We start from the raw sequence: 16,583 nt of genomic DNA on the forward strand, positions 1-16,583 counted from the left end.
AAAAAGGGAAATGGCATTGTGTTCTCCTCACACCTGCTACTCTTACGCAATGAAAAGAAGAGGGAATTAAATTTTATATATATATATATATAGTTGTGTATATCGCATATTTTTTGTTTGCACTTCTAAGGTTTGTCCTCACAATGTACCTACACAAAAGCAGCTGCACAAACACACTCTACCCTGCATATTACGAGTAGCCAAGTGCGAATTAACATGCCATGGGGCATACTGATACCAAGCAACGATGGAGTTCATGGCTTGACATTAGCAATGATAGGGATATTGATCTAGTCAATCTTCACTTAAGCTCTCTGCAGCTATGCCTCTAGACTGCCGTGCTGCTCAATGCCCCATGCAGATGAGGTCGAGCATCCAGGATGTTCTCACAAGCACATCCATTTGGCAGCGCAGCTCATGGCAGGGTCTCTGTTCAGGTGTGGAGATCACTTTGCCAGTGAGAGCTGATGGACTTGAGGCCATGCACCTCCCCCCCCCGGGTCCTCCTGGAGAATTCATAGGTCTAATTAACACACAGAATCTCTTAACCTTCAAACTTAGCACTCCTTCAAACCTGTTTTCCAAATGGAAACCACTGGAAAAACCCACACTGATGTAGGAGACAAACCAGGATCGAGAAATCACTCCAGTAGAAATACTAAGGTGTTTTATTAAATCTAAAGGGGAAATGGGACGGCAGGCTATACACTTTTTTTATCCGGAGACATAGACTGAAAATAAAAATCACCAGTGTTTTCTACTTCGTTTGTGTGAGATGTTCCTGTCCCTCCCTGGATACAGTGGGGAAAATCATTCTTGAAACACTGATGATGTGACAAATACCCATCAATCAGACTTTTCAGATGCACCTATCAAGAATATATTCAGCTTTTGCACAGGTTTCTCCAATGGATACTTGATAATAGTCTTTGTAGAAATAATTTCTCTGCACATCCTCATCTAAGTACACATACATGCAGTCACTAATTAGCTCTACAATAATTCATGATAATAATTTCTCATTGGTTCTTCTAAGACCATTAAGACACCACAAATTGATTTACCTTGGCTTGGTTGAAGATGACCTTAAAAGGCTCTGTATTTTACTTTGTACACATCAGTGCAGTTCAGGAGAGTTTAATCCAACCCCCTTCTTTTCACGCAGGGAGTGTGGAGTGCACCACAGTCACTGAACTGGCAGCTCTGTCCCCTTTTAATCTACCCACAGTGTGAAAAACTTCTCCACAAGTATGGCACTGGGTGGGTCTCTGGTGCTCTCTAATGTTTAATGGAAGCTTTGCTCAGTATCTTCTGAAGAGCACTTGAGATTTATATTAGAAAGACTGTACAAGGACCGTTAAGTACTCTATGGTTAAAGGTGGTTTATGCCCATCTTTGGGGGAAAAAAAAAAAAGAAGTGACATATCAAAGGGAAAGGGGTGAGGATAGAATTCATCACAGAAGAGCAGCATAGCTGGCTCAGCACAAGACTTGGGCTGGGACAGTCAGGGAGGCCAAGACAGAGGGCGAGGAGGCAGTGTCACACTTCCCTGGAAGGAGCTGAACAGTGCAGAGAGGGAAGGGAGGCGTTTTGCAGAGTGAAAGAGTGGGTGGCAGGGAGAAAGGAGAAACCAAGCAGCCCTCCCAGGAAACAGGACGTGGAGTGTGGGTTTTAAAGGACAGAGAAATAGGAAGCTGGAAAAAAAAAACCCTATGTGAAGAATTAGTAAATTGTTTTCAATCCACTGCCAATCTACCTTCTCTTATAGCTGTGGGAATCCCTCCCAGATGTAAAATCCTTTCAGTTTTGTGAAACTTTGGTGCTGGCACAGGTTTAAGTACCTGGGCCAAAATCCTATTTGGAAGGGGCCATTCACCTCCCAAGTCAAGTTCTCCAGAGGGATTTCAAAGAAGAAAAAAAGCCTTAAACCTGGCTGTAATAGGAATTCAGAGAGTAACAGAGAACATAGATCACCCTGAAGCTCCCGGGACATTTTAACAATAGTGTTCCTTAACTCCCTTTGATTTTTAATGGGCTTTGAGTACTTTCATCCCAGGAAGTACTTAACTGCATCTTGTGGCATATGCCTGCCTTTCAGAATTTATCCTTCAGTTTTTCCTTAAAAATAACCAGGATAATCTGATTTTTGGTCCATGTAATGTCTTGCTTGTATTTGTAGCCAAACGCTACAAAGAAAGACTTCAAGTCATTTCAAATAATTGGGGTGCATGTAATTTTCTTATTTAAATGGCTCATTTATTATTCCAAGAAAAGTCATAAATATTTTGTTGATGTTAGTTGATGTTTCAATGGTAGCTTTTAAGTCCAACAAGTTTTTCATGGAGGCACCATAGCTATTCAAGAAGCAGACAGATGTAGCTACAATACATGGATGATTCGGACAGTAGATTAGCAGTTGTACAGTGAGGAGGTAAAGAACCTTTAACACCATAATTTCTAAAAAATTTGAAAAAATTTTAAAATTTAAAAAATGTTGCTAAAATGACAGAATAAGATAAAAAAAAAGCCTATCAGACCACACTAAATCATCTCATCATGCCAACTGGTGTCAACAAAAGCAGCCAGGATGTCTTCCTGTTTACACAGGTGCAACCCCCAGAAAAAAAGAATATTGCCAGCATTTCCACTTGTTGCTTCTGATGTAAGACATAACACCTATTCCTTTTTGTTACAGTGCACCAAGTTCTAGCACTTGGCTATGACCTGAAACCCAAACCTTCCCTCTTTTCTCTTTACATCACGGTCATTTACAGTGGCATCAGCTCTTTTCTCAGCACACAGGAGCCCTGAGGGCGGGGGATGCCATTCTCAGAAGTCTAAGGCACACAGGCAAGTTGCCTGACCGCAGAACATTGAAGGAGTGAGTGTTCACTGACTGGGTTTGACAACAACAAAGGCAGATTTTTTTTTTTTTTAAAACTTAAACTATGTTTCCAATTAATACCATACTTCCCTCGTGTGAGTTTCTGAAGTGACACGAAGAATTGTGTAGGTGTAAGAAAGGCCAACAAAAGGTCTGGGCAGAGCAACCGTAATTAGTTATGCAACGGCCTCAGGCCTTCAGTAAACTTCAGAAAACACACCACAGCACAGCACAGGTGGCATCGATTCAAACTAACTACTTAGCTGTAGAAAAAGTGGGTGCCTCCAAGTGCTCTTAAAAACGACTGGTTTGCCTTCTCCTTTCTACATGTAGCCCAGCTGATCACGAGTCTGTGGTGCCAGCATCTGTAAAATTCTGAATGGTGGAGGCAGCTCAGAATTGCCTAAAACGTTAGAGCCTGCGATGCAACTTCGTTGGCTGCGGACAACAGGAAACACGTCAATAAATGGAGTGGGCTGCATGCAGCCCCTGTGGCATGAGCTGTTGTGTCCGGCTGCTGTTAAAACAGGGCCCAGCACTCATCCTGTCACAGGGCAGAGACTGCTGGCACAGCGGGAGGTGAATGTCTGAGGCTCAGCGATGCGGCGCTGGCACCTTATGGTTTTGCTCGAGAAAGTTCAAGTCTTTACCACGGGCTGTAACATGGTGAACGGCGGGGGGGGGGGCGGTGTGAGGGGGGTTGGGGGGAGGGGCAACAGATAAAAATGAAGGGTTCGTGATGAGCGGCTCTCAGCTGGATTTTGAGAGGGAAACAAAAATAACAGAAAGAAGAGTAGAAGCAGGAACCGCTGGCGTGCACCTGCAGGTAGAGCAGACTGGTGCCGACGGATAAGAAGAGCCTCCCTGTGGGGTCCTTTGACTCCAAACGCCAATCAGCCCTTGGCAGCTGATTTCTCCCCTACTCTAATTTTGGCTTTCAATCAAATGTATATTATTCCAGAAACACAGGCGTCCCCAGATAAGCTATCTCCCATGGGACAACCGGTGCGAGGTGCTCCACCCACGTCACTGCCCGCCACTGCCATTTCCTCCCGCTGCTGTGCGCGCTGATGCTGCACGCGGGGAGGTGCCTGGCGTGACAGCACCCACTGGCATGGCCGGCGTGGCTTCTGCAGCAGGGAGCTGCGCTCACTGCAGTGCAGAGCACATCAGTGTGGCCTTCTGGGAGCTGCAATGAGACCAAACTGTAGGGAATGCAAACCAGTGCGCAAAGCAGTGAACAACGTTTGCCTTCTCCAGGCACAGAAAGTGGCTTTTGCTCCATGGGGCTGACTTCCAGTTTAACTTCCTGCTTGTTCCCTATGGGAATCCTCTAACACACCGGTAAAGACACACAGGTTAAGGACAGATTCAGGCATTGCCCCTCAAATCTCCTCACGGCTAGGGGCTCTTCATGCATCTTTCTGAATTTATGTTGCAGCAGAAAACAACCTGTAAGCAAGCCAAGGGGCTGGTCCAGTTCATACTTACTATCTTTGTGGTGCTACTTGTCGGTACATTTTGTACTGGATTCATGTGTGTTTTTTCAAAGGACTGTTAAGTACCTGGCTGCTTGATGTTCATCATCTGGATTACCAGTAAAAGTAAGTCTTAGAGGTGAGAGAAAGAAATTTATCAAGAAAAGCCATGCTTAACCTATTTCTCAAGTTCCACATGTATGTGTAACCCATGCTTCCTCTATACAAAGTGTTCTGTGTCTTTTACTGCTTGCATGATGGAGAAGCTAAGGGAACTGCTGCAGGCTTGTTGGTAAAAGACTTTACTGACACTTTTCTGTTTTGAGAAGTAAGCTGGGAAGATTTTCAAACTGGAAGGAAAGGTTTACTGACAAATGATGGCAAGAAAAGAGCTTCTCATCCTCAATGTCTTTCGTCTCTTCTGCTTCCAGAAGATTTTTATTTTTTAATTGTGGGCATTAAAGGATGAGGAAGTAGCAAAAGGGAATTTAGCAAGACATTTTTAAAAAGCAAAGTAACCTCAAGTAACAATGCACAACAGTAAGGTAAAACCACTACTGTGTATGGGAACTTTCCTGTCTCACACGGTTACATCTGTGTGGATCCACGTGCCTCTGTGCCAAGTCTGGCACCTGTGAAGCTGCGTTCTCTAGCAGCGCTACAGGCACAAGCGTTGCAGCTTGCACTCTTCCTTGCATGGCAAGAGCAGCTGAGCCTCAGCCATACGGCAATCTAGCATTTAGAAGCATCCCCCCTTCCCTAATCCTTCCACAAAGCATTCTTTGGTGAAATTCATGGGTGTTCCTCCTCTAAAGCAATAAAAATTCTAGCTAATGGCCATTGCACGTGGCAGCCTGGGAGAACATGGAAAGAGTGTGCACTCACAAACAGGAGCATTTCGGAGAAGATGAGTGGTCATGCTGAGATTTAACACGGAGACCAAAGTAGCTCCTCACAAGTGGGAGAGACAGGCAGGTTCCTGCATGAAGCCATGCTTTGGTGGCTAGAATTTGTCCTTACCCTGCTGCAAACGTGGGATTTACTGTGGTGAGCCCTAGCCAAAGCCAAGGGCTTAACACATGCAGAACTACTGTGAGCAAAGCAGAGCTACACACATAAGGAGATCGGGTACATACAAATGATGTGAACTCTACTTAGAGGGGGAATTTAAACCTGCCTGACCAAACGAAAACCTTGTGAAATCTGAACGTTTACAGAGGGTATTGGTCAGACCTGTACCAGCTGAAGATGGCAGTTATTACCCCACAGAAGAAAGCTACTGCGTGGGAATAATGAAATGCTCTTGGACCTGCAGTAGGAAGGAGAGGACACGGCTCCCAGGCTCACCATGCAGCCAGCATGGTGCATGAGGAAGCACAGGGACAGGCAGGGAGATGAAGTGTTTTGTGTATTGCTTCAGGGCACCTCAATTTGCCTTGCCCTGAATGCAAAGTTACCCTTTGCAACCTTCCTCTTTTTTTGCTCCAGCTCGGTGAGCTGCTTAAACGTCTTTATTTTTGTCCCCGGAGTGGCACAGAGCTGCTCTGGCTCAGGATCAGGCCCTCACAAGTCCACAGTGTGATCATTTAATGTGTTGGGCTTTGCTGTCAGCAAGACAGACACGGGGACTTTTACCAGGGACTGTTTAGCTACTCTGATGATGTCCTCAGCCCTGTTTTATGCAAGTGTCAATAGTTCCCCAGCTGTCAAAGGGTCAGTAGATCTAAAATCAGACCAAGCAGCTGTGTTTAGGTTTGGGGAGGTTCCTATGGGTACTGTGCCAAGGCCATGCACTGTCCGTCTCCTTCGAGAAGAAGAGTCACAGATTCACAGAACTATAGGGGCTGGAAGAGATCATCGGGTCCAACCCCCTCTGCCAAAGCAGGTTCCTTAGGACAGATCACACAGGTAGGCATCCAGACAGGTCTTGGATATCTCCAGAGAAGGAGACTCCACAACCTCCCTGGGCAGCCTGAAATGGATGATGGAGAGGAACCTTGCCATTTCAGCACTTGAGCGGGAATACTTTATGACAATTTTATTATTTTGTCTCCTCAGAAAACAAATTGTGGAACAGAATCCTCTGAGTCTCCTTCATCAGACAGGCAACCCCCTCACCACCCCACCACCCCCCAAGAAATACTGAAAGTTTATTTTAGACTAAAGCAGATCACATGTAGTCATTGCTTCATGAGTGATAAAGGATATGATCTCTCTTAAGACTGTGCAAAGAAGGTGATCCTATGGTAGCCTGCTTTAGGTCATGTTAATCCTGAGTGCTCAGTTATTTTTCTAGAAGTATCCATCTGAGGCTATTGAAGTGGGTTTTTTTTTTCTTTTTAGGTTGTAGAAATATTGCTAGAAGGTTTTTCCATGTAAACTGATGTTTACCTGATTACAGTGTGCTCAAAAGTCCAGTGAAAGGAAATCCTAATCTACATCTTCTGGGGAAGCGGCATAAATTGTTCTATAGAAATCCAAAAGAAATTGCCTGAATGCAGACATACCTGGCAGGTCCTGAGGAGAAAAATCTCAGGACAAAATTAATTCTTTTGCACCATGTACTGCAGACAACAATTTGGTACGAGGACCTGGAGTCCCCCTCAGGCCTGATGAGGTGAGAAGTCACCCCTGATTTTGGATGCCTCTTCTGTGAGGAATCCAACAATTGCAAAGTTGTATATGGTTCTCTTGGGTTTTTGAACAAAATGGTAAGAGAAAAATCTAGATTTCACTAGGTTTCTGAAACTCAAAAAGAAGGAAAGATTATTAAAAACATCCCAGTTTCTCTGAAAGGTGTGGGGGAAAACATGGCAAGCTAAAGAATCTTCTCTATGTAAAAGATACTACATCAGGAACAACACTCTAACTGAACTTCCTAACTCCGGTGAGCACATGCCAGCTGTGAACTGAAACAGGAGATTTTAGGAGTCCCTACTACTGTCCTGAAGGGTATGTCCGAAATCAGACAGGAGCTGTGCCATGGAAGGGAGCACCAAGCTGAGGCTTAGTTGGGTTTCTGGTGCAGGTATCATCATGCTTCCAGAAGAGAAAGGCCAATATGGCAATCAGTGCAGGTGCAGCTTCCACAAACCCTGAACAGATTTTCAGCAGCGCTTAAGGCTGGTGAATATAAAAGGGTGTTTTAAAATTATTTTACCATTCTCTTGAACGAGTAATCTGACATTTGAAACTCACTGGAAACACAGTCAAGATCACAATCTTCAAGCAGTTGCAATCACCATGCTGTGAGTATCACTATCTTAGATCAAAACACAACCGTTTTCTTAACATGGATAGATCAACAAAGCATCCAAGCCAGCGTGTTGCTGGCAGAGCTTCAAGGGAAAAGGCTTTCAAAATAATAGTTGTTGAATTAAATCGTCTCCAATAGCACCACTCAAAACTATATTGTCATAAATAGCCCAAACCTGACTGTTATAAACAGGAGAAGCATACTTAACTCAGAGCACAGAACATCTTCCATCAAGGCTTTCATTTCTGGCCGAGGTACAGAACAGAATAATCTAATATGATCTAACCAGTAATCAAATACTGCTCAAATTCCTCAAAGGTCTTCCATTTGTTTCAGTATTACTACTAATTATTTTAACATTTGTCCATCAACAAAAGATTTTTACAAAAGCAACTAATTTTAGGGTGCTCTCTGACTTCAGAGACTGATGAAATAAGTTTATCAGAAAACAGATCTGCCTGGCTAAGACCACCAGAACAGAGCACTGAGAAATCAGACCACTGTTTTAAGCTCCATATCTGAATTCTGGGCATCCAGTCACCTCTGAAAATCAAGATTACCTTCTGTTCAGCATGCCCAAACTCTGCTTGCCATAGTCTGTAAGTTGATCAGTGGAGAAGTAGTTAACGAAAAGGACATGTATCGGTATATTCTGATTTCAAAGCTCAGAGACAGTTCAGGCATTGCTTCCCAATCTGCAGGAGAGGGAGATTATCGAACCTTTGTTCCACCACAGCACCCCACAGACTGAAAGCAACTGCGTGGCAGTCGGTAGCAATTTTGAAGTATCTAAACTATTTGGGAGCGTAAGTCTCCTTGACTTTTAGTAATATTCAGATTTTTAAGACAACCTGAGCTTCTCATAGGGGTGGAATAATTGTGAACTGTGCTGTAACTGTGAACTCAAGTGCTGTTGAACTTGAGTCCAATGGCAGCCATAGCTGAGAAACATCACAGCTTCCCCCTTGTCCGGTTTAACAGGAAACCTCTATCTACTGTTCCTCTAACTCCTTCCACAAACACACAGAACAGTCTGGACATGTTACCCATTTCCTCCCAACCCGCAGTTGTTTATCTCCTTAGCATCTGTCACGGCCTAGAATTTTGGAGCAAGCCTGACACCATTTGCTACGATATAAATTTAAATCAATGGAATCGAGAGGTTCTAGGACACCCCAGAAGAAAAAAAAGAAAAAAAGAAAAGGAGAGAGAAGAGAAGAGAAGAGAAGAGAAGAGAAGAGAAGAGAAGAGAAGAGAAGAGAAGAGAAGAGAAGAGAAGAGAAGAGAAGAGAAGAGAAGAGAAGAGAAGAGAAGAGAAGAGAAGAGAAGAGAAGAGAAGAGAAGAGAAGAGAAGAGAAGAGAAGAGAAGAGAAGAGAAGAGAAGAGAAGAGGAGGAGTGAGTTTTCCCAGCTGTCTGATCTCTCAGGGAAGCTAGAGCATCTATTCATTTTCATCCATGGCATCTTCCAAATGTTTACTTCATGGGCATGAAGAATGATTTTTCTGAGGTTCTTTTTTCTTTTTTCATTCTTCTTTTTTGGGAGTTAGGTTGCTTGGTTTTGGTTTTGTTTGGGGGTTCCTTTGGTTGTATTTTTTTGTTGTTGTTAAAAATGCTATGAGCTGTGCACAAGTCCTTTCATGTCTCTACAGGCAAGTTCAGAAATGCATTAGGGCTGTATCTTCTCTGTGGCAGCAGTACTGTGGGACACCCTTAGACTGGCACTGACTTCCATCTCTCCTTTGCATCCAGGGAGACAGTGATGATTCAGTTTGGGATTATCTTAAAATTATGTGGAACGCAATCATCCTGAGCGACCAAGCTGGAAACCTTGCGACTTTCTGTCATTTCTCTATTTCTAAATATCTCCCTTCTTTCCCTCAGCCCCCGACTCCTGCCTCTCCACCCTGACCTGCTTCTGCACACTCCCAGTGGTGAAACCAAAGAGCTGCAGTTGTGACACTGCAGTTTGTGTGTCATATTGTAACTGGGTTTCCACATCCTCCTCACTCTGTTGTAAAAGCGCTCAAAGAGGAAGAAGTGCAAATAATGAAATATAGGAAAGCAGGAAAAGAGGAAGCAGCTGAGAGACAGCAGCCCAACTGAAATGCTAAGAATTATGGAGAAGTGACAGAAAGGGAAGCACAGACCAGGAATTATACTTGGTGGCTTAGCAGAAAAAAATTTAATACAATCAAAACCTGTATAGGCTTAGCCTTTTCTGCCTCTGCAGTAATCTTCTAGATTACTACTCCTCTCTGAAGTTTGCCCACTTGACCTATACTCCCCTTCCCACCTACTTCAGGCCAGTTACCACACAGTACTGCTCTGAGTGTGGCAGGACTTCACCAAACCTGAACCAACCATAACACACATCCCCACTCCTGCCACCCCAACCCCCGCTTATTTCCATATAAACCAAGAGGAGGGACTCCTCAAATCACTCTCAGAAAGAAAAGAAGGAAATCAAACATGAAGAAAAGGCCTCAAAATGCCTCAGGGTGAGAAGGCGTGATTAGGCAATGGTCTTATTTGCTGAAGGCAGCCTCGGAAGAAAGAGCAATGGAAGAGTACAGAAGGAAATTGGCTAAAGTAGAATAGGGATTGCCTAACTGGGCAATCCTGCCTGGCTGCCAGCGGATGGAGAAGACATCTTAGGAAGTTCTTCCACTGAGATCATGTACCCTTCTGTCCCGCTTGTTCAGAATGAAACTTGGCTGGAGCAGTAAGCCTTTGAATTCGACATGTAGAATTTTCTCTTCTCCATTTGCAGGCAAAAGAGATACAAAGCAGAACCCGAACCTCTTCAAGAACAGAAAGGGACATTTTCCACATTCTCCCATTTGTCAGAGACTTTTCAGCAACAATTTGTCTGCTGAAGGGCTGAGTAGAAAGTAAAAACTTGAGAAACGACTCTCTATAAATATCACAACACTAATAGTTATGCATCCTTTTTGAGTCTTTATCTTATCTGGTGGCTAACTGACTTGTGTAGGTTCTCAGGAAGATAGTGGTGAAATCCCACATGTAAATGAAGACAGGAGTGTTACACAAAGGTGTACTGTAGTATAATTATTTGTTCATCACTGCAGGAAAGCTACCCTTTTGGTAGAGCTAGTTCAAAACCATTCGTGGGTATTCCCCCACAAAGGAGGCTGTCAGGCGGTGATAAGAAATGGGCATTAGTGAGGCTTCACTTTGAAACACCCTTGCACTGAGGGTATCAACATGCTCAGCTATTTTCCAGACCATTTATCTGGCAATTAGGAGATATCTTCTGAGACACCTGATCAGTGTTTAGTTCTTCACCTAAAGTTAATGTATTTTAGTGACCAGTGATAGAACCTGAGGGAATGGTATGAAGCTAAAATAGGGAAGGTTTTAGCTTGAATATTAGGAAGAGGTTCTTTACTGAGAGGGTGGTGGGGCACTGGAACAGGCTTTTCATGGAAGGGGTGACAGCACTGAGCTTGGCTGAGTTCAGGAAGCACCTGGACCATGCGCTCGGTCACATGCTCTGACTTGGCTGGCCCTGTGTGGAGCCAGGAGCTGGACTTGATGATCCTTGTGTGTTCATTCCAACTCAGGATATTGCATGGTTCTATGATTTTGGGACTTGTGGGACAGAGGAGAAATAACTTTACCTGCCTAGGAAGGAGATAGCAGTTTCCTCTTGAGAACAGCTACAACCCTGTAGATGTTACGACTGTCGGTGACCTGCACTGCATGTCCCATCTTGCAGCTCTGACTCTTCTTCCAGCTCCCTACAGACACAGCCCCAAAACCTCTAGTTCATAGTGGCTGAGCTTATACGTTGTGTTATTCTTCTAGGGATGGCAGGGTGACCAAGCCGTGTAATACCCACACATATGTGACAGGGACTATGACTACTGTGATGGTTTTACCTAGCTTATCATGTCCTACCTGTTACAAAGAAGAGCCAGTGCATATTTTGGGTTTCAGGGGCATGACCTGCCTTCTGCTTGCTTTATGGATTCTGGTCTGGTTTTAACTTCAGTGGAGCCCCTCTTGACTGAGTTCAGCATTTCCAAAGACAAAAATCAGTCATGCAGCTGTTCAACAACTCTATGTCAAGTCAACTATTGTAAGAGAGAACTTAGCTATGGATGTTCTCCAGAGCAAACCGATGCGTTTTTTTCTGTTTAATTTTGGATGAGAAATGTCAGGCAAAACAGGCAGAAATACGATCATTTTCCTGTCAGGACAGTCATAATGCAACTTACTGTTAAACCAGGACAGCTGGTAGCAACTAAGGATCGGCCCCTGCTGCAATCCCAGCCGTAAAGAAAGGCATGAGTAGTTTGCTTGGTTAAGGACCAATACCAAAAGGGGATTTTCATGCTGATGTAAACTTGGAAAAAAAGAGAACATTAAATAGCAATAGAAATGGGCAATACTTGGTCCAGAACTATTCTCAGTTTCTCATCAATTATAAATAGTACTTTCTTAATAATTCTCTTCCTCACAAACAGTAGCCTTCTGCTTCAGCCCATAGAGAATTCATTAAAAACCAAATTTTTTTTAGCCTTGAAGAGGGACAGGGCACTGGATGCAGACTGAGGAAATCTAGGTTTAATTCCTAGCTCAGCCACAGACTTCCTGTGTGGCCATGGGAAAGGCACTTAATCCATCATGTGCCCTTACTTCCCTATCTGCACATTTTTCAATTCTTTTTTGATGCAGATAAGACACATTTTTATTTTTATTTCATTCTTTTTAACAGAGAAACTCAAATGCTATACTGTTGTCTAGCGGGATTCCTACATTTGGGTACATGCCTCTCAAGTGTCCTAACTTACAAGGCAGAAATCTAGCCATGTGCTGGTCATCATCCTGGCGTGTGTCCCACAGATACTGGGCAGGGACCATGGGGCCGGCAGCAGTTGTAGCTCGAGACGCTGCATCACTTAGGTGTCTGTGAAAACGCTACCCACTCTCTGTGATGTGTCCTACACAATTATGCAAAGGTAGAGTTATTGTCCAGCCTAATAAATGTCAGTTACACCCATGAAGTTCTGAATATCAAATGCCTGGAGCCCTCAGCTAGCTCTCCCTTATCAGGGATGGCTCATGGTCAACTACCAGGCTTTTTCTTCCTCAGACCAATGATGCAGAAGCAGGAAAGGAATGCCATTTTTCTTCAGCTGGCCTCTTCCCATGGTACCACTGTTCCAAGAGGGAAGGTAAAAATCCCAAAGGCAACTACCTCAAGAAAAAACCCAACAACAAACAACAAAAACTCAACCCAAACCAAAACAAACCCCCATAAACTATTTAAAATACCCAAACCAGCTTTTAATTTCCCGCCACGCTGCAGGCAGCATGGCAGAAGCTGTCTGTGGTCTGAGAAAGGAAACACGGAGGGGCTCAGACAAAGTTTTTTTGTAGGAAATGACTAAATACTGAAAACTGTGTGATCTCCAGTTCAGCTTCATAGCACTTCTCATACATGTTCAGTTATGAGGTGTGAAATCTCACTCCAAAAACAAATTGCTAGAGTTATTTTATTTTTTTTTTGTAATGCAAAAGGTCTTCAGAAACATCTCAGCAAAAAGAAAAGCTTGGTCAAGAGTATGGGTTTGACCCCCTGAAGTTTGGGCTGCTTATCCCATTGTTACCCTCACCTGCCCTCTCTCCAGGACCAGCCTCACTCAATGCTCTGTCATGCCAGCACTGGCATGATCCCCATGGTACTCCTGGCTGGACAAATCAGGCACAGAGCTAGAAACCAGTCCTGCCTTTTTACAGAAGTTCAGACAATAGAGTAAATTGCTCCTTTGTATTAAGATCTTGACTAACTATAAAACAGGAAATTATTTATTTCCTGATTCCCAAAATTAGTTATTAATTCGCTGCCAATATTTATTTTATTCCCATCACCACATGGTCCACCATCACCAAATCCTTTATTTCTTTATGTTTATGTAGTTTATATTTTTCAATCTCACTTTTCAAGCTAAAGAGAGACCTTGTTTGTAACAAGGCTGAGCACTTTGAACCAAACCAATCCCACAGCACCGTGGAAGAAGACGCAAGTCTATTTTGCTGCAGCTATTAGAAAACCAAATTTGCTCTCTGGTCTCCAGAATACTATTTATGATGTAGATTCCTCAGCACGATTGATTACATCTCATAGTGCCCTACCTCACACTTACCTTGGCTAGGAATCGCTAATCAATCATGTATATATAGTCTTAGATTGCAAGCTCTTTGAGGCGCGCTGCTGGTGTTTGTGCAGTGCCTAGAGCAACAGAGCTCTGTTCCTTTTCCAGGAACCCTGTGCTACAACACAAGTTCATAGATAAAAGCAACAAAAGAATTAGAGAGAAATGGCAGTAGCAACACCTGAAGCTTAATTCAATCCCCTTCCCACGTTTACGCAAACAGTAAGCGCTTATATGGACGGAGGACACACAACCCAAGATCTATGCTGTGAAAACTGCACCAGGCACCAAGAGGATGATCAAAATTTGGCCTCCCATAAGAGCTGATGATCTATTCAGGCCATCAGCATTGACATTTCCTGCCCTCTCAGCACTTATGGAATATCTGAAAGTGTGTAGCAGGCAAAGTTTCTGACAAACTTCCTCTCTGTTCCTAGTCGCGTGTCCTAGATATTGAGTGCCTTTTACTGGGAGGAATCCTTTCGTTGCTTTTTAAAGCATCATGTTTAAAGTGCTTTACAAATATTTCAAAGGAGCAGACATTGCATTGCATTTTCAGCAAATATGAAAGATTGTAAGTGTAGAAACACCCAAATGTGTGTCCTAACGTGCTACGACATATTAGGAAACATTCTTCTTTCCCATGAACTTGGGAAGTTGCAACTTCTTGTTCCTGCCAAGCCAGAGAGACTGCATTGGTACTACTACTCAGTCTGGGATTCATAAAGCTCTTAAATTTCATACTAACACCCAGACAGTGTGGCTGGACTAAGAGTGAGGCAAATGGAAAGTGTAAAAAAATCTTCCACATTGAAATGCAAAGCAGCTCTACAGAAGTTGCTATTTCTTACCAGCTAAGGTAAACTTTGATATCTTTGCTGGGGCTGTGCTGGACTACTGGAGTATAGGATGAGGTCAAGTAAGCAAATGAAACCCTGCTAACTTCTCCACTTATAACCACACAGACTTGGAAACACAGTCTGGGCTACTGGGCTATACTGGCTGATCCAGGTCACCGCCAGGCAGCTCTGTCAGGGGCTGCAGCGAGTGCGCAGGCCTGGCCTTCAGAAATTAAACTGGTCAGCAACCCGAGACAAAAATCTGGGGCTGAGAAATGATGCTTTGTTCATTTGGAGGAGAGCACCTTGAGGAAAGCTGTTTCTGCTGCGCTGGCTGAGTATTTCAGAGCATGTAAGGCCCTGAAATCCCAGTGACCCCACTATCCCACTGGCAGGCTTTGGGCTCTTAGGAACTATCAGACATCAGGATTGTCACTTGCATCACAGCAGTGCCAAGAGCTCTCCTTGCCACCAGGTGAGGCACGGCTCATCCACAGCTTCAAATTCCTTTACCTCAAAGGCACCATGTAGTCCCAGCAGAGCTGATGTGAGCCAGAGGCTCACACCTTCGGGGCAGCGCGCTTCTCTAGCGCTCGTACAAGAGAACGTTAGAAGTTTCATTTTCTGTTGTCATCTGTTTTATCGAATGAATGTGCAGCGGCGCTTAGTAGTACAAGGACTGTGGCATGCTGTGGCCAACCTTCCCAGCAAGTCTTGTGAAATTTGTTTCTGCTGATGCAAATGTGCTATTTGCTAGAGCTCCCCATTGCTATCTGATAACTCCCATCCTATGCCTGAATGTGAAAAACACAACCCACAGCCCAGAACGTGTGGATCACTCTGTTCTCAGGAAGTATGAAACTAATATGACTATGTGTGCTCTGTCTCACAGAGGGCAAAAAAGGGGTGAAAAAAAAAAACAAACCCAAACCCAACCCATCATTGCACAGCTAACAAACCAGGAAGGCCAGGGCCTGCAGTTTGCTTAGCAAGCCTGGCCGTTGTGAGGGGCTATATTCTGCACTCAGCTCCCTGAGAGATCCCCAGAATATCACTGTCACTTTCTGGGATGGGAGAGCAGAAGGGCCCATCGCTGCATCTGTTACAGTGGTTCTTTTAACTGTGCTTTTGGATTCATTAGCTCAGTTGGCTGCTGGAGCCTCTCTAAGAAAGTTATCAAGTTAGGCATGCATTCAGCTTTTAGTGGAACGCTGTATCTCAAATGACAGATACAAGATATTATATCTGCATTTTCCATCAGATTATTTCAATACGTCAGCCATCTATCCCTCTGCTGTGAGGACCACATGTGGCCCAAAGCTTCGCTGTGCAATCCTAAATTTGGTATAGGACTGTAAAAGTCTCTTCTAGGAAAAAAAAAAACATTTCATCAATGTCTCACGCTCTACTGCAGACCTTACCTGAATAATACTGTAAGAAATTGAACGAATAAAACACATGAACGCAGGAAGGAATAGCACTTAGGTACTGTGGGTGAGAATCCCAGGAGCCCACGTACCCCTTCACTGCTGAGTCAGCAGTGGCAGGCAGGGGACCCTCTCCAGAGCATCGCCTCAGGCAAGAAACATTGCATGAAGAACTCTGTGTGTGTCTCCCTCTCTCACCCCGTGTCTCCCTCTCTCACCCCATCTCCCCCTTTCTTCATGAACTCCTTGGTGGTCCTTCTAGCACGATGGCCTCGTCTCCCTTCACTGCCGCCTCTGCCCGGCAGCTCTACACAGACTGCAGAAGCCGCAATTGGTACAAGCAGGGTCTTCCTCAGCTGCTGCCCACTTCCCAAATGGAATTTACACTTAGGTTTCTTATAGGGATACAAACAAATTAGCAGGAACTAACCTTTTCCTCTTTTAGGTTTGAAAAAAAAAAAATTCTGACATGAGTTTCTTTTGCAGAGTGTGCGTCTGATAGGTCTTTTCTTTCC

At 44.0% G+C, this 16,583-nt stretch overlaps 1 protein-coding gene across 17 annotated transcripts in view; it reads right to left on the reverse strand.

Moving 5' to 3' along the window:
• IKZF1 (IKAROS family zinc finger 1) overlaps nt 1-16,583 on the reverse strand; it is a gene marked incomplete at both ends in the record, with an annotated part of 55,623 nt that overhangs the window by 20,670 nt on the left and 18,370 nt on the right. The gene's annotated exons all lie outside the window — the stretch shown is intronic.

The sequence above is a fragment of the Gallinula chloropus genome (assembly GCF_964237585.1).
Source record: "Gallinula chloropus genome assembly, chromosome: 2".
Lineage (NCBI taxonomy): Eukaryota > Metazoa > Chordata > Aves > Gruiformes > Rallidae > Gallinula > Gallinula chloropus.